General features: G+C 42.3%; 1 protein-coding gene across 1 annotated transcript in view; it reads right to left on the minus strand.

The window, feature by feature from the left end:
• Positions 1–6,594, minus strand: part of ME2 (malic enzyme 2) — a 53,722-nt gene extending 47,128 nt beyond the window's left edge. Inside the window, exon 1 of the mRNA XM_065889389.1 lies at positions 6,354–6,594. The gene's annotated coding sequence lies outside the window, so the exon portion shown is untranslated. The remainder of the gene's footprint in view (positions 1–6,353) is intronic.
• Between the last annotated feature and the right edge of the window lie 13,770 nt (positions 6,595–20,364).

A 20,364-nucleotide genomic window follows, 5' to 3' on the forward strand; every position in this document is an offset into this window, starting at 1 on the left:
AGATTCACTTTTCCTGACAACAGTCTAAGTCCTTGGATAATAATCATTGCTACTCTTTATGCATTACCTACTACAGTGTGCCAAATATTTACCCTTTTTCTAATCCACACAAATGTGGCAAGGTATGAAACATCTAGTAAACAGTAAGTGTTTTCATGGAAGTGATTTCAATGTAAACAGGTGTGGGAGAGTTTAGGTTGAAGGTGGAAATGTAAATAATAGAAAAGCCTGGAGCACACACTTTCAGAGGAAGTGAAGCCATCCAGATTCTTAACCTAGATGTCAAATTTTAAGGTATTAGTAATATTCAATATTTAAATTCAGTGTACTAAAATTTTTTTGTTTTTAGAAAACCTGTTATGTAATATTTAAAAATCAGGCAAATTGTCTTGAAAACATGTTTTTGTCCTTTCACATCCATAGCAAACATTATGAGAATTTTTCAAAATGGAAAACTACATAATACATTAAACCTTAAATATTTACTGATGGGAATATAATAGATTCTTCTGCATATCAATTTTTCTACTAAATATCAATTTGCAATGCTCATTTATTTCTTTAATCATCATAAACCATTATAATTATCATGCAATAGTTTTTAAATGGAATTTCTATTTGTTGAGAAATCCATGGGCTGTATATGGGGGTGTAGCAAAATCATCTACGTTAGGATTTTAAGTTAATTTTTATGGAGCTGAAATTCACATAACAAAATTAACTGTTTTAAAATAAACAATTCAGAGGGATTTAGAAAGTCCATAATGTTGTACAACCACCTCTATCTAGTTCCAAAACATTTTCATCATCCCAGAAGGAAATACCACACCCATTAAGCAGTTTTCCCCACTCCCCCAGTGAGTGCAACCACCAGTCTGCTTTCTGTATTTTTGTATTTACCTATTCTGGATATTTCATATAAATGTGGTACCTAAATATGGGCACAAAACAAGAAATCTAAATGATCATAAGCACATCAAGAATCATGAGAGACGGGAATTGGGGAAAGGGATAGGACAGATGTTGTTTAAAGGTACAAAGTTTCAACAAGAGGCCTAAGAGATAAGTCCTAGAGATCTAATGCATAGTGAACACAGACAACAATATTGTATTATAATCATCTAACTTGCAAAGAGACTAGAACTTAATTATTCCAACCACTAAAAAGAAATTATAATTAGGTAATTATACCTATAGGTATATACCTATACCAATATATTGCAGAGGTGCTAATTATCAGTACAATGGCAATGTTACAACGTATCAAATTAACCTGTTGTACACCTTAAATTTACACAATGTTTCATGTCAAATGTATTTCAATAATGATAATAAAAAAGAATCACGAGAGAAACCATAAGATAACTGATTGGTTTTCTTCAAAAATGTAAATGCCATGAAAAACACTAAAGAACCAATGCAAGTTAAAGAAGACCGAACAGATAGGACAACTAAATGCAAAACCTGATCCCCCAAAATGCCATCAAGGATATTACTGGGATAACTGGCAAAATTGGGAGATATACTGTAACTTACATAAAAGTCTTGTATAATTTAAAATTTTCTGAGTTCGATAACCATATGTAAGAGGTATCCTTTTCTGAAAATACACAGTGAAGTATTAAGGGGCCAAGAAGTATGATGTATACAACCACGTCTTTCAAATTATTTCAAAATAAATTTTGAAAAGACAGAAATTGAAGGTGCAGCCCTGATCATGTTTGTGTGGTTCTTCCAGGAGAGAAAGCATTATTTACCACAATTAAAACTTTGGTACCAAAAGACTGATTAGTATTGCAGCATATTGGTGAGGTAGGAAAATCTAAAACAGTATGGAATACCTTTTACTTTATTTAAAATCAAAGACTATCTGAGAAAAATACACTTTGCAATTAGTACTTGTGGTGTAATAAGAAATGTATTTGGTCTTGGTCCCCAGTTCTTGTACAGAGTTCCTAAAAACTGCTGGAATTTCTTGAGTGACAGGAGTATCTTTTGCTATTCATAAGCAGCCCCTTTTGATCAGACGTGAGTTTATGCTAATGAGGTGACTTAGGGTGAGGCCACTACAGAACCTCAGTCACCAGAAAGACCAAGTGATTATTAGAGAGTGGGAACTTTCAGTACCACTCCAGTTCCCCTGGGAAAGGGGGTGGGAACGATGGCGATTAAGATCCATAAAAACTTTTGAACAAGGAGAGTTGATGAACTTTCAGGTTGGTGAACACATCTAGGTGCTGGGGGGTGGCAAGAGCAGAGGGCAAGGATGCACCGTGCCCTGCCCGACCCCACCCCCAATACCTAGTCCTATGTGTCTTTTCCATCTGTTCCTGAGTTGTATCCTTTTATAAGAAACCGGTAAATATAAGTAGAGTGTCTCCCTGAGTTCTGTGAGCCATTACAGCAAATGATCTAACCTGAGTAAGGGGTTGTGGGAAGCCCTGATTTACAGCTGGTTGGTAAGAAGGATAGGTCAAAACCTGGGGCTTGCGCTTGGCATCTGAAGTGGGGGCAGTCTTTCCGGGCTGAGTCCCTAACTTGTGGGATCCGAAGTTACCACCAGGTAGACAGTGTTAGAATTAAGTTGTAGCACACCCCGTCAGTGTCTGCCTAGAGCTGGAGAACTCACATTTGGTGGCCAGAAGAGTTGAGTCTGTGAGTAGGAAGAAAGTTTTTCCCTTCAAGTAGTTAACTTAAGATCAGCATTCTGACATATAAAATCTTCTGTTTTCAGCTCCTGGCTAAAATTTTGCTTCTATCAAATACTGAATTTAGTCTGTAAAATAAAGATTACCTGTTAAATCTACCTCATAGGTAACTGTAATGATCAAATGAGAGAATAGATGCAGAAAAGTATTAAAGACTTAAAGAGTAAAGTGTTACAGCACTCAAATGATTACTTTATGACTAAGTGATAGAGAGTAAAATAAAATATAAAAGTAGTTTTAATAGTGTCTTTAAAACAAGTAGGCATAAGTTAAAAAACTTAAGGAGAAAAACCAACCTCTGCCAGAAACAGAACCAAGGACTAAGGAGAGAGACAGACAGACAGACAGCAGGCTTAATAGCAGCTGGAGGCAACAGGACAAAATGGGGAAAACCCACACCTAACTCCTCATGTTACACAGACAGGATGGAGGAACTGTAAAAATGAGTGAAGCAAAAACAGGAAACAAAATAAGGTGGGGCTTCCCATTTTGAACAAATATGAAAACTCAAGCTGCTTACTTGAGCTTCCTGGCTATTGAGGTATGCCTGTGGTTTCTCCCTCTAGTGTGTCTGTCATTCATCCTGCCTTGCCCTGGGGGTTAGTGAATTTACTCTCTGGGTGGTGTTTATAAACTGGACTGGGACTGAAACTGCTAGGCCACTGACTGCTGGAGAATACTCTCCCTGGCCCCCTAGCTGGGGGGTAGAAAGCAGAAGTTCAATGTAACAGAGACCAAAATTAGAGAGAGGTCATGACTAGGTACAGTGAGCACAAGCTCTGCAGTCAGTCTGAATCTGGATGCAGCTAATTACCAGCTTGGAATCAGTTATGTCACCCAATCATTCCCAAGTGGTCTCTGAATTGGTGTCTGTCTGAGACACGTTTTTCACTAGTCTATAACCAAATGAGAAAAACTAGCACAACATAGTATTGAAATAGGAGGGAAGGGGGCAGGGCACAACCTTTGAAAGAATGACATAGCCCAAGGACGTGACATAAACAGATTAGAACCAAATGGGTCCAAGATGGCAGATAGGTCGACTTCCACTAGACCTTGAGCCCCAGTAAAAGCTCATTGTAACGCATCAGCAAGCTAAATGACAAACCCACAGGTGCCATGACAGTTCCAAGGCTACTATAAGGATCAAAAAGTGGGCGGTGGCCCAATTCCTGGAAATCCCCACCCCTTCCTGAAACAGCTGGAATACTCCTCCCACTCATTAGCCTATGAAATTACCCACCACTATAAAAAACTGACAACCCCATACCCTGGTGCCTTTCCCACCTTCTGAGATGGCCCACGCTCTGTTTGTTGAGTGCATTTCTCCCAAGGCGTCTCGCCTTCTGAGACGGCCCACACTCCCTCTGCGGAGTGTGTTTCTCTCTAAATAAATCCACTTCTTACCTATCACTTTGTCTCTCACTGAATTCTTTCTGCGATGAGACATCAGGAACCTGAGCTTCATTAAGTCCTGAAACCAGGTGTGTGATCTCAGTTGGAAGACTGTGGGTTTTCCCTGGGTTCGAGTCCTGGCCTCATGGGTTCAAGTCCCAATCTGGGTTTTGGCCAGGTTTGAGTCCCGGCCATGTGGGTTCAAGTTACAATCTGAGGTGCATGGTTTCAGTATAGTTTTTTTTTTTTTTAATAACTATATGACTTTTGCAATGAAATATTCAAGTAACGCATGCAGTTATTTTTATTTTATTTTATTTTATTTTATTCTTTTGCGGTACGCGGGCGTCTCTCCGTTGTGGTCTCTCCCGTTGCGGAGCACTCTCAACCACTACACCACCAGAGAAGCCCCAGTATAGTTTTTCATAATACTAAATTTATTGTCTTCGTTTTCATGTTGTAATTATCTTCCTCCCTTTTTGGTGGTAAAAAAATTTTTTTTTTGTTTTGAAAGGATGGGGATGGTAGATTGTAGTAGGTTTTTTTTGTTGTTTGTTTGTTTGTTTGCGGTACGCGGGTCTCTCACTGCTGTGGCCTCTCCCGTTGCGGAGCACAGGTTCCGGACGCGCAGGCTCAGCGGCCATGGCTCACGGGCCCAGCCGCTCCGCGGCATGTGGGATCTTCCCAGACTGGGGCACGAACCCATGTCCCCTGCATCGGCAGGCGGACTCTCAACCACTGCACCACCAGGGAAGCCCTATGCCTAACTTTTAATTAAGTCTTTATAGCTACCATAAAAGAATCAGATAACAGATTATAAATCATTGCTCACAGTTGACTAAAGGTCCACTATTAGAAGATAACGCTAAACATTTTTCCTTTATTTCTGCAAACCATGTAACATAACTCAAATAGTTATAGTAGTTACACAATATATATTTACCTATCATTTGTGTAACTACTATAGTGTGTGTATATATATGTGTATACACACACGCGCACACACACAGCTGTGTATGTGGGGGGGGGTTGTAAGGTAATGACTGTTTCTTCTCTAATTTCCAGAATGCTTGGCAACTAAAAATCAAAACTTAGGAGCACAACACTGCACTTAGCTTTACAGCATGAACAGTGCTTAAGGAGCATACAAGCTTAAGAGGAGGCTGGAGCTATTAAGTTAGATTGCCTGAGTTCGAATCCAGGCTTTGCCACGTAAAACCTGTGATCTTGGGTAAGTTACTTAGCCTTTCTAATTTTCATTTGTAACCTGGAGATAATAAAGAGTACCAACTTCAGGGCATTACTTTGAGATAATTCTTGCAGAAAACAGCACTCAGCTCCTGATTAACAATTAATACGTGCTTCCATGTTATCAGTTGCAACACTAAAAGAAATAACAGTGCTATCAACTGTTTTGTTTTGAAGTGACTGTCACAAACATTAAGAAGGTAAATCAAACCGATATGCGATAACACGTTTTGTAAGGAAGCACTTCTGTTTAGATCTGTTAGTTTGATTAAGCTTCTTCTCACCAAACGGCAACGGAAATTTTCTAGAATTATCTTCGGAACCAAGAAAGTCAAATCCGGGACCTCAGTGTAACACCACACAAGCAGAAATGGATATCACCAGCGTCAAAGAAACATCTGCCGATCCTGGTCCACAGATGTCATTTCACATGAATGGACAGAACCGTTCCAATCTTAGAACTTTCTAGCCTGCGACAAACGTCCTTTAAAGCAAGGAACAATCACAACACACAAACAAAATGCCTAAGTCCTGCCATTAATTCACCCCTGCAGAAAAAGAGAACTATTAGATAAAAGGATTTGGAGCGACAAAATCGGTCTTTAAGGGGCGCGGGAGTAAAGGGTATAAGAGATGCTCCTGTTAAGGAAGCCGCAGGGCCTTACTCCGGGTTGGGAAGGGGGGGCGCCCTGGGACGAGCGAGTCTCGACCGGGAAGTCGCGTCCCCAAACCGTGCGTCAGGGAAGAGCCGCCCACGGTCAAACAGGGGGTGGCGAGACCCCACCGTTCCCCACGGTCTCAGCCGAGACTCGACGAACCACTTCCTGCCTCCCATCCGCCAAGCTGGGACCTTGAGGGCCGCAGGCGCGGAGGCCGGCGGCGGGTCCGCGCTCGGCTCCCCGGGCCGGGGTGAGGAGGCCGGCGCCCGGTCCCATCCCGGAACTCCCGCCCGGGCCCCGCCGCGGCAGGCCGCCCGCAGCTGCGAGCCGTGCGGAGCCTTACCCGACGTCTAGCCAGGCGACAGGTGGTGCTGCTGGCGGAAAGGCCGCGGCCCCGCAGCCCACCCGGACGATGCTCAGCTCCGGCCGAGTTCGGCCCTCCCCTTCTCGAGGCTTTCCGGAGCCGGCTCCAGGTCAGGATCGGAATGGCTGGGTCGGATGGATAATAGCCGAGGCAGCCAGTAAATCCGCGTACTGAGAAGAGGGAACAGGGAGTACCTCCGGCGCGGCCCCATGGGGGGAGACTGACGGGCGCGCAGGCCAATACGGAGGCAGGAACCCAGCCTTGAGGGGCTGGGCTCCGCTTTGAGGTGTTGCGACTGGCGCACCCGCGTTCCAGCCTCGCAGTACCTTCCTCTGTTTGGTGGCTAGAGGTTATCGTTTAGGGCCGGTGCATGCCCTTAAGGGCCCGACCCCAAGTAGTGAGAGAGGGGTCGTGTAGGGTGGGGGGAGTCCGGATATAAAGACGAATACCGCCGCCCCACGAAAAGACCTGGGGCTGGCTACCGCAGACTTCGCCTTCCCGCAGCAGGCGGTATGGTTTGGGGTGATGGCTGAGTTTTCGCTCGAGAAGAGGCTCTGCGCAGGCGCGGGCGAGGCCGGGAATCGGGTGGGATGGGGCGTGTCGACGGGTACCAGTCTCCGACCCCGAGAAGAGAGGAAGGCTGGGACTTTGGGTCGGTTCTGGACAGCCAGTGGAGGCAGGGAGAGGATTGCAGAGATTTAAGAGCGGGATACACGCCAGGAGAATGGAGAAGCAGAAGAGGGAGGACCCAGGAAATGCGAAGCCTCCGCACTTGAGGAACGCTTTTGTTTCTGAGCAATTTTTGTTTGTCTAAGAGTTGCTCTTCTGCCGAATTCTTTGCTACTCTCCACGGTTGCTGACACACTTTGGCCTGCAGGGAATTTACTAATGATCCCTACAATCACAGTCACCATAAATAGATATTCAATGTTCCCTCTCAGAAGAGCACTGGAACCCTAAATTGTCATCTTGAAAGCTTTAGGACCATACCTTAATACATCTATACTCACCCACGGTTATGATATTGGAGGATATTTCATTCTTATTTCAGAAAATGTTATCACCCAAAATTCTTTACTGTAATCGGGTTCGTGTGATTTTAAAGTATAATAATAATAGTTTTTAACTAAAGATGTAAAGGATAAAAAAGAGGCAAGGCAGGGCTTCCCTGGTGGCGCAGTGGTTGAGAGTCCGCCTGCCGATGCTAGGAGACACGGGTTCGTGCCCCGGTCCGGGAAGATTCCACATGCCGCGGAGCGGCTGGTCTCGTGAGCCATGGCCGCTGAGCCTACGCGTCCGGAGCCTGTGCTCCGCCACAAGAGAGGCCGCGATAGCGAGAGGCCCGCGCACCGCGATGAAGAGTGGCCCCCACTTGCCGCAGCTAGAGAAAGTCCTCTCACAGTAAACAAAGACCCAACACAGCCAAAAAATTAATTAATTTTTTAAAAAGTTAAAAAAAAACAAAATGGGGTAACTGTGGTTCAGGCGTTCAAAATGGAGCCTAGTGGCCATTGTGGATATGGTTTCAGACACATGCCTGCATTACTGAGAACTTGAATTTTCTTTTTTTTTTTTTGTGGTTCGCGGGCCTCTCACTGTTGTGGCCTCTCCCGTTGCGGAGCACAGGCTCCGGACGCGCAGGCTCAGCGGCCATGGCTCATGGGCCCAGCCGCTTCACGGCATGTGGGATCTTCTCGGACCGGGGCACGAACCCATGTCCCCTGCATCGGCAGGCGGACTCCCAACCACTGTACCACCAGGGAAGCCCTTGAATTTTCTGAACTATAATCAGACTCAAGGACACCACCATCCCTTCTCAAAACGATGTCTGCTAGCAGCTGCCAGTTGCAACATTATGGTCTCAACGTCTCTCCTGTAACTCTGCCACCATTTCAAACCCCAACCAATCCTTGCTTAATAAGCCCCCAACTTCTTGCCAGCTCCAATCCTAATTATTGACAAACAACTTATCAACTTTGTGGGTTTTGCCTTTATAAGCCTCCCCCATTTTGTAGTCTGGCAGAACACAATTCAAGTCCTTCTCGAATCTGTGGCTCCGGGCTATAGTCCTCAGCTTGGCGCAAATAAAACTCTTTTCTATTCCTATTATGGATTGTTTATTGATTATTTTCATTGCCGTTACCATTATATCACCTGAAATAGACTAGATTTGAATTTTGTAATAGAGCTCTAGAGCAGGCATGAGATCTCATCTTGCATGTCTATTCCGTCCCGTGTCCATGTGATTGGACAGAGGTCATGGGTGCAGGGCTAACTTTGTGTGATGGTGGGAGAGATAGGCAGGTTGCTAGGGTGAGAAGCTGCTGAGGATAACCATTGCACCCCTGCACTCAGCCTCTCTCCCCAACTGCTGACCGGTTTCCTCTATACCAGGAAATAAGTTTTCATTCAACAACCCTCAGAAATGATGAGAAAGAAAGACAATGAATTCAAAGAGTTCTTGGGTGCCATACCTGTGTTTCTCATTGTCCCCAAATGTCGGAAATTCACTTTGGAGCCCATCACTGTCTCCAATCTGTTAAAAAACAAAATTTAACTGAGTAAATTTGAAGATTTAACTGGCTTTATTCATGAATCAGACAGCATCTCATCTGGCAAATAGAGACATACTCCCAGAAGCGATTACCTCTTAAACTTGGGTTACCTAGAAAGCTCTGTGGAAGAGCACAAGAGCAAATCTTGACTTAAGTAGAAAAGTTCCTTAAATAATGTATTACCTACAAGTTCACTAACTCTTATCCGTAATTCCGGAATCCAGAAGGTTTTTTTCCCCCATGATTTTGTAATTTTGGTGGAGCCAGAATTTATTTGGTGACAAATAAGGATTTGTCACAAGGCTGTCTATAGTCTTCATTTCTCCAACATAATGTAAATATTTACATGTTTCTCTTCAGTAACAAGAATGTTTTGTGGCACTACCCCAGATCCCATTGAGGATATTATAAAACATACAGTATATGCTCCTTATAATGTTTTCCCAAATCCCAAAGTTTCTAAATTCTGAAGCCCAACTGGCTCCAAGAACTTCTTCCATTTTTATGAGCCAATCCTTCTTATGGCAAAATAAATTAGGGAATAACTACATATAGTTCTTAATTTCAGTTTTGCTGGGATTAAGCAGAAAAATTTTTTACGTAAATACTGTTTATTACAACACTTAAAAAGCTAAATTTATTGTGAGTGAGAAATGATCATGACATTTTACTTGGTGCTGTGAGCACAGAAATGACTGATTGGATGAGTTATGAGAACTTAGCTTTTAAGGAGAAATTTTTGATGATAGAAGTCAGTAAAGGTTAGCTTTAAGGGGGTTGGCTGAAAAGAGACACAAGGGAACATTCTATATCTCAGTCTGGACACTAGCTATACAAGTGTATTCATGTGTAAAAAATCATCAAGTTTGAGTGATGTAATTTACACACGTTACTGCATGAATTTTATATCCACCCCAGTAAATATATAAAATAAACCATTTGTATTGTGCACTGCTGTTTCTTTTGGAGCAAATGTTCTCCATGGAAACTGTTATGGATCTAATACCTTTCTTCTAGGCTTTCCTCTTTGGTGTCCTCCACTGGACCCTCTAAGAAAAAGGTGGGGACCATTCTTGGCTGCTCAGAATGTAGCTCACCAGGCCTTCTGGAGTTGTCAAAATAGCCATGCAGAAAATACAAAAAAATGCTGAGCCTGGAAAGAAGGCACAAGCGTTTCCTGGAAGGATGATTACAAGGCCGGTGATCTGGTAAAACAAGGTGCCAAGGCCCAAATCAACAGGAAACTAGGAGGAAGAAATACGTATTGGGGTAGGTCACTGAACAAAGAAGCATGTGGGTGTGGAGCAGCCTGTGTGAGTCCTGTGCTGTTGGGAGTTGAGGCCACCCACCATCTCTGGGTTTGCCTTTGGTTGGGCTGGTTCACCTGTGAAGTGAGAGGAGCTATAAAGGGGCAGGCTGATGCTGCACACTTGGCTACATGACTTCCCTGTAAAACTTCATTAGGCAAAGTTTAAAGAGGTGTGTAGCCAGTTGTCTCGAGATGGGTACACATTTGCCCACTTTCTCAAAATCAAAGAAGGATGCTTGGAAAAACTTTTGTATCAATTGCCATGAAAATAGAGCAGCTTGATTTCTTTCTTTCTTTCTTTTTTTTTGTTTGTTTTTTTGCTTGCGGGATCTTAGTTCCCCAAACCAGGGATTGAACCCGGGCCCTGGCAGTGAAAGCACCAAGTCCTAACCACCGGACCGCCAGGTAATTCCCTAGAGCAGCTTGATTTAATCCAAACACTACAATGTGTTTTCTTAAGGGAAAACCATATTATTGATGTTTCAGAGAATTATGGAAGGTCATTCTCTTTGTAATGAGAATATATGTGAGCAGGATCATTGGTTTTAGGGTGGCACATTATCTATCGCTAAAGCAGACTGTGCTAATCACATTTTTTTTAAGTTAATTTATTTTTGGCTGCATCGAATCTTCGTTGCTGTGCGTGGGCTTTAGTTGCAGCGAGCGGGGGCTACTCTTCGTTGCGGTGCGCGAGCTTCTCATTGCAGTGGCTTCTCTTGTTGCGGAGCACGGGCTCTAGGTAAACAGGCTTCAGTAATTGTGGCACGCGGGCTCAGTAGTTGTGGCTCACTGTCTCTAGAGCGCAGGCTCAGTAGTTGTGGCTCACGGGCTTAGTTGCTCTGCGTCATGTGGGATCTTCCCAGACCAGGGCTCGAACACCTGTCCCCTGCATTGGCAGGCTGATTCTTAGCCACTGCACCACCAGGGAAGTCATAATCACATGTTTAGATTTACACAACTCCATCTGCCTTAGAATAGGAAATATGAATAATGAATGCTGACTGCGCTGCTGGGAATTATCCCTCAGTAAATTAGGGTTATTAAAAATGTAAACTCTTTAAAAATACAAGAGAAAGTAAACAGTATATCTAAAGGCATTTGTGCTAGACACTCTGCAAAAACAAACTTGTCAGCCTAGTCTGGGGGTGAGACATAAAGACATTTGGTGAAGGTAAGTACTATCATTAAGAAACAACAATGTTTTCATTATTCCCAAAATACAATAATGTGCTAATGATGATAATTACCTCCATAAAAGTGCTAACAATTCTTTATATAATTAAAATAAATATAACTTTGCAGGCTGTCTGAAAGAGTAAACTAATAGCATAATAAACAGTGTCTTCATTAACAAAATATTTTAAGGAAAGTTCTGGAAATTTTTGTGAAGAACAAAGAGGTTAATATCATAGGCTTGTTAATAATCGAAGAACCTTTACTCCTCAAGGAAAAATAGCATTTTGATGTTTATGGATAATATTGTATCACACTTGATTTTTCTCTAAGACTTTCAAGTATACTGGAGAGAGTAAGGCAAAAATTTACTATGTCATGTCATTGTGGAAATAACCTCTTCCTTTTAGTGATCCAAAGTGATTTGGTCTTGCTAAGACTGCCCCTAAGATCTTCCTGCGTCAGAGGCTTCTTGGTGTTACTTATTCTAAATCCTAGTCCGGGCTCCATCATTATCTGTAAGCTCTTAAGGGAGGACTCCAGGATCAGCAACATTGGTATCACCGGTGAACTTGTTAGAAAAATGAAATCAGGATCCCCACTCCAGACCTACAGCATCAGAATCCAACAGGTTTAGGCGGTTCCACACAAATTGGCACTTGAGAAGCACGGAGGACTCCTGAAGTCCTAGATTCTGTGAATTCATGTTGCTGTGAATGGATTTTTATTTCTAGATACAGAATAAGAAGAAGCCCATGATACTTTCTATACCTTCAAAAGGTTCCTATGCCAGGGCAAACAGTTATTCTTTCCTTCTCACACTGAGAGTTTGTAATGCTTAAATCTTGAGCAGTACAGTTTTATTGTTAATTCACCAGATGTGTAATTACGAACTAGGCACCAGGTGGAATGTTTGCACCGAATAGGATGCATGTAAAGTCTCTGAATAATGTCTAGGAACAAAATCTCAGGAATGTTTGCCTTGACCATCCAAGTAGTGTTCTTCGTATCTTGAGCATAATTTTATATACAGGTCCTTAATAGACCCAGCAGGCTTCATGGCTCTCTGACTATGTGGGATGAAAAGCTACCTGAGATTCTATCTCTTGGGGGCAATACAGGGACATTTTTCCATAAAGTGTTCAAGATTTCTCTGGCCAAGAGAGTAGCTAAAGAAGAACCTGAATTGATAACTTGAGTTTGATTATCCAATATAGTTTCCTACTGAGCAATAAATGGTGGGTTCTTGGTGCATAGAATATCAGAACCCTAGAACAGCTCTGACACTAAGTTGACTATTTCGTATTTTTTACATCAACAAGATGTGGTCTAACTACAAAGGAAACCTGGTGTGCCTCTCCTCCCAGTGCTCTTTGACCTTAGATTGACTAGCACTCTGAAATGCTTCCCAAAATGAATCACCTCCTACACCAATCTGCATTCCTTGGCTGGGAATTCTAGATGTTATTTCCATGGCCATTGGTTATCTTAGGAATGTCTGGGGGACCCCGGGACCTCCCTGGAGGTTTGATTCAATTCTGATGGTTCATGTTGGGGTCGGCACCAGCTCCAGCAATTAATAGGGAGCATTCTGTTTTAACAGGCATCCAAAGGGAAGTAGAATATCTTTCCTTTCTTACACTTGAACCAAAATTAAGTTGCATAGAACAACATGGAATAAATGATTAGTCCTAAACAATGCAACCTTGAAAAAATTATATCTGGATTCTAACTTACTAAGGGCACCAAATGGTGCAAACAGAATCTGTTGTTCATATCTTTGTGCCTGCAATTAGAAATGATGAACCATAAGCTTTATTCATAAAATACCAGATCGGGGTATTTAATCTTTTGTGTGCAATGGACACCATTGACAGTCTGTTGAAGCCTACAGACTCCTCAGGATGTTTTCTTAAATGCATAAAATAAAATACATAGAATAACTGAAGAATCCAATTATAATGAAATAAAGTTATCAAAATATTTTAAACCTCAAATTTCGGGTATAATAATACATATGCTACTTTATATTGCATTAAATAAAAATCTAACGATGGTTCTAATAACTAGTAAAGATGAGTATAAATGATATTACACAGTACCTGCAACAACTGGAAGGTGATACGAAAATTCATGGTTTCTATAATCGTAGCAGTTTGTTACCTACATCCATAATTGAAGAAAATGCTAAATTCCAGGTAGAGATTAGTGAGAATAAATACATTTTTCTTAGTCCAAGTTCAGAAACTACCTATGGTTAAGAACCCCCCTGTACTAGGCTGTTTTGGTTCAAGTTCAGCTAAGAACCTCGTTCAACCCGTTGGCAATTTACGAGTTCAACTTTCAATACTGGAAGATAGCTTCCTGTAGCAATTTCTTTTGTCAGAGCTCCAATTTCAAGGTTATGTGGAAACATTCTCTGTCAAAAGGTCTTTTGTGACTTTCAGTAAATTTTACTCCATTTTAATTTGTTGAGCGTTGCTTGGGACAATATTACCTGGGCTTTCCTGTAGTCTGGTGACTCAGAATTATGACACAAATGCAGATTTACCTGGCTAGCATTGCAGAGGTTGCTTTCAAGTTGAAAGCTGGCCAAAGTTCCCAGTCTCCAAGGTCTGTAATTTAGGACACTTCTGCTAGTCATCATCTGTTCTTTGTTAAGATGAATTTGTTCATGTCTCTCCCTGTGCCCGAGGCACGTATTGTTTGACGTATTAAGAAAGTAATTTATTCCTGACATTCTTACTCTTGGAGTAATTGCTCTGGAATATATTTTCGAAAGCTTCCATGAAGATTTTTTTAAAAAGCATTTTCAATTCTTTTTTCTTGGTAGAAAAATATATTTTAGCACCTTTTGTGAAGAAAAATGATTTTTACTTTTTTAGATTTCATTCACATTTTCTTAATAGACATGAAAAGCAGCAGTAGTCCTTATGTAAGTTTGGGGAAGGGATAGAATGTTATTTCATTCCAACTGTGAAAATAACATTCAATAAGCATTATTTGCCAACAGTGAGAAAATGGAAATTGAACTCTCTGTCATGAATTCAGCCCATTCTGTACTTATTAGGGGAGAAAGGAGAAGTTAGAAGAAAATGTGACAAGGAACATTCTGGAGCTCACTTTTTTGTATTTCTAACATCTTTATTGGAGTATAATTGCTTTACAATGGTGTGTTAGTTTCTGATTTATAACAAAGTGAATCAGTTATACATATATATATGTCCCCATATCTCTTCCCTCTTGCGCCTCCCTCCCTCCCACCCTCCCTATCCCACCCTTCTAGGTGGTCACAAACCACCAAGCTGATCTCCCTGTGCTATGCGGCTGCTTCCCAATAGCTACCTATTTTACATTTGGTAGTGTATATATGTCCATGCCACTTTCTTGCTTTGTCACAGCTTACCCTTCCCCCTCCCCATATCCTCAAGTCCATTCTCTAGTAGGTCTGTGTCTTTATTCCTGTCTTACTCCTAGGTTCTTCATGACATTTTTTTTCTTAAATTCCATATATATGTGTTAGCATACGAATTTGTCTTTCTCTTTCTGACTTACTTCACTCTGTATGACAGACTCTAGGTCTATCCACCTCACTACAAATAACTCAATTTCGTTTCTTTTTATGGCTGAGTAATATTCCATTGTATATATGTGTCACATCTTCTTTATCCATTCATCCGATGATGGACACTTAGGTTGTTTCCATCTCCTGGCTATTGTAAATAGAGCTGCAATGAACATTTTGGTACATGACTCTTTTTGAACTATGGTTTTCTCAGGGTATATGCCCAGTAGTGGGATTGCTGGGTCATATGGTAGTTCTATTTGTAGTTTTTTTAAGGAACCTCCATACTGTTCTCCACAGTGGCTGTACCAATTTACGTTCCCACCAGCAGTGCAAGAATGTTCCCTTTTCTCCACACCCTCTCCAGCATTTATTGTTTGTAGATTTTTTGATGATGGCCATTCTGACTGGTGTAGTTGTAGTTTTGATTTGCATTTCCCTAATGATTAATGATATTGAGCATTCTTTCATGTGTTTGTTGGCAGTCTGTATATCTTGGAGCTCATTTTACTCTGTCCAAATAGGGGAGCTGGACTCGCCTCCATGCTGCCAAGCCCTTTCAACAAACAGCCTACGTCTCTGCTCTCTCCTGTGAAAACGTTCCCTTCTTCATTTCATACAATCTGGCTTCCATCTCCACAAATCTTTTTTAAAACTGTGCAAAACTTCTTTTTTTTAAATAGAATTCAACCATATATTTTTAGTCCTCAACTTCCTTATTCTTTCTGTTTGTTTGTTTGTTCTGCGGTACGCGGGCCTCTCACTGTTGTGGCCTCTCCCGCTGCGGAGCACAGGCTCCGGACGCGCAGGCTCAGCGGCCATGGCTCACGGGTGCAGCCGCTCTGCGGCATGTGGGATCTTCCCGGACTGGGGCACGAACCCGTGTCCCCTGCATCGGCAGGCGGACCCTCAACCACTGCGCCACCAGGGAAGCCCATTTCCTTATTCTTTCAGCAAAATTTGTCCCAATGGACTTGTCCTTCCTTCTTGAAACTCTCTTTGTTGTCCCTGGCACAATACTCCTCTGGATCTCTGGCCTCACCTTTGCCATCTCCTCTTCCTCCTGCTCTATAATGAAGGGTGACCCCCAAGGTTCAATCCTAAATGTAACCCATTGAGATGACCCGCAAATCTGGGTCTTATGCTGAGTTTTCACCTTTGATCCTGTTCTTTTTCCCCCAAAAGCCTCCATTCATTCAGTAAACATTTTTTGAGTGCCTACTTCATTTCAAACAAACATTTGGTTGTCCCCACCCTCAAGGAGGGCTCAGGTGACGGAGGTGTCAGGGCAGGTGAAGGACTGCAGAGTGAAGAGAGGTGGGAAGCAGACACATCTGCAGGTAATTATGTCAGTACAGTAATAGAAGGAGCATTACAATGTATAATGGGGACACAGAGAAGACACACCTAACCCATCTGGGATAGGGGTGAGGAAACTCATTAATTTAATTTAATTGTATCATATTTTTTTCTTCCAGTTTTATTGAGATATAATTGACATACAGTACTGTACAAGTTTAAGGTATTCATCATAATGTCTGGACTTACATATATCATGAAATGATTACCACAATAAGTTTAATGAACATCCATCATCTCATATAGAGACAAAAGTAAAGGAAAGCTCATTAATTTTAATTCAAACATTAATTAACATTCATTCAGCAAACTGTAGCAAGGACAAATCTGTAAGTTATCAAGCCAGGCACTAAGGCTGCAAGATAAGCCTAGTTCTTGCCTTCATGGAGCTTACAATCTACTAAGTGGGAGAAACAGACATGAAACGAGTCATACAATTTTATAATTGAGATAAGTTCTCCAAAGAGATAAGCACAAAGTGCCAGAGAGTGTTTAATAGGGGGAGGTAATCTGGCTTAGGAATCAGTGAAGGCTTTCCTGGGGAAATGACATTAAAGCTGAGGCCTGAAGCTGAGCAGAAAACGGGCAAAGTGAAGAAAGAGTATTCAGGGTGTATGATGACGCCAAAGAAGGAGACTTTGACAGAGGACTGTTTGATTGATACCAAGATGACGGGGTGAGAGGGACAGGCACAAGATGATTTTCAGGACCTTGAAGTTAAATAATTTAGCCTTCAACTTATTTAACAAAAACAAATTATTATTTAAAAAACAAAGACGAGGGCTTCGCTGGTGGCGCAGTGGTTAAGAATCCACCTGCCAATGCAGGGGACACGGGTTTGAGCCCTGGTCCGGGAAGATCCCACATGCTGTGGAGAAACTAAACCCGTGCACCCCAACTACTGAGCCTGCACGCTGAAGCCCGTGAGCCACAACTACTGAGCCCGCGCGCCTAGAGCCCGTGCTCCGCAACAAGAGAAGCCACCGCAATGAGAAGCCCGCGCACCGCAGTGAAGGGTAGCCCCCGCTAGCACAACTAGAGAAAAGCCCATGCACAACAACGAAGACACAATGCAGCCAAAAATAAATTAAAAAAAAAAAAAAAGGGCTTCCCTGGTGGCGCAGTGGTTGAGAGTCCGCCTGACGATGCAGGGGACACGGGTTCGTGCCCCGGTCCGGGAGGATCCCACATGCCGTGGAGCGGCTGGGCCCGTGAACCATGGCCACTGAGCATGCGTGTCCGGAGCCTGTGCTCCGCAACAGGAGAGGCCACAACAGTGAGAGGCCCGCATACCGCAAAAAAAAAAAAAAAAAAAAGCGTAAGGAAATGGAAAGTGATCATTCTTTGGTCAGATCTCAGGAACAGGAGAATGTTAGAAATGCAAACCAACTACTTGATAGCAGGCAGCTCAACCGTTCTGTGAGCATTTCCCACTCTTGGGGTGAAGGTCTGGCCAGAGCAGGTGGAGTAGTGAGCTTTGATAGGCTTTGCCTCTGGAAACAGAGTCTGGAAGCCGCCTAAGGCTGTGACCTTTTGAACACTGTAAACGATGCACTGTGTATAGAGAACTACTGTTTCCTGTGCCATGGGAGTGGCTATAAAACCCTTCTTCCTAGGAAAAGTGATTAAGTTTGGTTTTTTTTTTTGTGTGTGTGTGGTGTGACTAGTCCTCATTATCTTTTTTAAAAATTTTTATTGTAATATAGTTCATTTATAATGTGTTAGTTTCAGATGTACAGTAAAGTGATTCAATTATATCTATCTATATTCTTTTTTCAGATTCTTTTCCATTGTAAGTTATTACAAGATACTAAGTATAGTTCCCTGTGCTATACAATAGGTTTGATTAGGGGTTTTTTGACTTAATTTTGGCTTTGGTGGCCACTTTTGGATAAGGAGGGGAACTCTGGCTTCATCCCCGGACTTTGTAGCAAAGATGGATGGAGATCCTGGCATTTCATTAGGCTAAGAGATAAAGAGTTAAGGGTTTTGTTTGTTTTTTTTAAATTCAAACGATTTTATGAGATACAGTCTAATGACAGTGTGAAAAAAATCAAAGCCCACAGCAGTCTTAGTTAACAAGGAAACATTGTGATTTAGATGCTACACATAAACTCCTCCGAATAGGAGGGTATTGTACTCTCAGTGGACCACAGTATCTACATATAAAAATCTAAGGAGTTTCTCAGAGTCCAAAGCACTGTGGTCAGGGTGACGATCCATACCTGTCCATAATAAGGATCTGTTTAGTTGAGTAAATGGGAAGCATTATTCAGTCATCCAAAATGTCTTAATCCAGGTTGATATCTGTTGTGTCAATATCTTCTAATTCCAAATTATCCAAATCTACTTCCAGTTCAAGTAAACTCTTTTCTTCTTTGTTGGCCATGGGGGAACCCACAATAACAGGAGTAAGAGAAGCACCTTTCCCATCAAGTTCCTGCTGAGCTGCAGATCTTGAGGGCTGAAAGCCTTTTGCCTCTTCCATAACATTTCTTTCCTCATTTGGCATGACAAGTGGGTATTGTTTGGCCGGCCACAGGTCAGCCTAAGCCTAAGCAACCCCAAGGGCTGCTTAGTAGAAAGGTCTGGAGGCTTCCTGACCTGGGAGAGAGATGTTTATCAAGGGTTGAGGAATCAGAAAGAAAAGCAAGCTTGATGTGTGGAAAGGCAAAGTGTTCTATTTTGAACCCTCGAGTCTGACGTGCTGGCTCTATGAAGATAGTCTAGTCGTGGGGAGCCAGACCTGGACTGACGGGGCTCAATGGTTGGAACAAAGCTAGCATCAAATGAAAATAAGCTCTGAGTTGGGAAGGATGGTCAGATAGGCAGTATATGGGTGATATGCCTCTTATCTAAGACAGAGGGTTCTGCCCCATGACCCTGCTGACTCAGGCTAAGTTGCTTTATCAAGACAATGTCCTGGGTGAGGGAGGAGCCGCCTGGCACTGTGAGAGCTGGCATAGCTTTGCCGAAGAAGAAATGATTTGGCTGAATAAGATGTTCCAGTGACTTCACTGTAGGAACGAATCTGCTGATTTGCAGTGGAGAAAAGTTCCTGACTAAGTCAGTCAGCTGACTGCCTTCAGAGGGATAGAGCTTATATCCTAGAGAAGGAATTAACGTGCCTTCTTAGAGTGCAAGCCTGTCTGCAATTATTGCATATGCACGGCTAGCTCTGACTTCTTTCCGGTAGCAGGTAAACACATTCAACAAGTGGACTTGAAATGCAACAGGAGAGAGAAGAAGGAAAGGCTATGAAGCAAAGCATCTTCCATAAAGAAAACGTTCTCATATGCATCCCTCTCCCTCCTCTATCTGCCCCTTGTTTGTTTAGACATAATCTCTTTCATTCATCAGCCGGCTTTTTAACCCAGCTCTCTTTTCTTTTCTGCTTCTTCACTTTCTCCTGAATACTCCCTTAAAGCACTTCTCCTCTAAGTCCTCTCCTTTAAGTAACACACGTTTTTTTTTTCTTTTTTTCCTTCCCTTGCTTCATTCTTCCCTCAATTTACTGAGAATCCATCTCCTGTAGGATCCTCTGCTAAATGTGCCTGGCTACACATGAAGTCCAAAGACTTCATTCTTGACACCAAGGACTTTACAACTGAGTAGAGAAATAAGATTTTTTACATCCTTTACCATAATATTGGTGCTGGAAGGTGGAAGAAACTGGAAAGTGCAATAAAATAGGGTGAAACAAAACTGAGGAAGTTCAAAAGAGGGCAGATTGCTTCTGGCTGGAAGGGGTGGGGAAGACTTCCTGGAGGGGGGGACATTTGCATTAAGCCTTGAAAACTGGAGACAATTTAAACATGTAGAAATGGGACATTCTATCTGTATTATACCAAATGCATACACTTAACCACGTTCATGTACACTGGCCTGTGTACTCTTAAAACTAAATGCTCAAACTAATAAACTTGCTAATTTAAGAAGCAGAGGATGGTTTTCTAGAATACGGAATAAAATAATATCAGAATTTGAAGGGAACACAGAGATCATCTGGTTTGTACAACCTCCTCATTT

Source organism: Phocoena phocoena, chromosome 13 (genome assembly GCF_963924675.1).
Source record: "Phocoena phocoena chromosome 13, mPhoPho1.1, whole genome shotgun sequence".
Classification (NCBI taxonomy): Eukaryota; Metazoa; Chordata; class Mammalia; order Artiodactyla; family Phocoenidae; genus Phocoena; species Phocoena phocoena.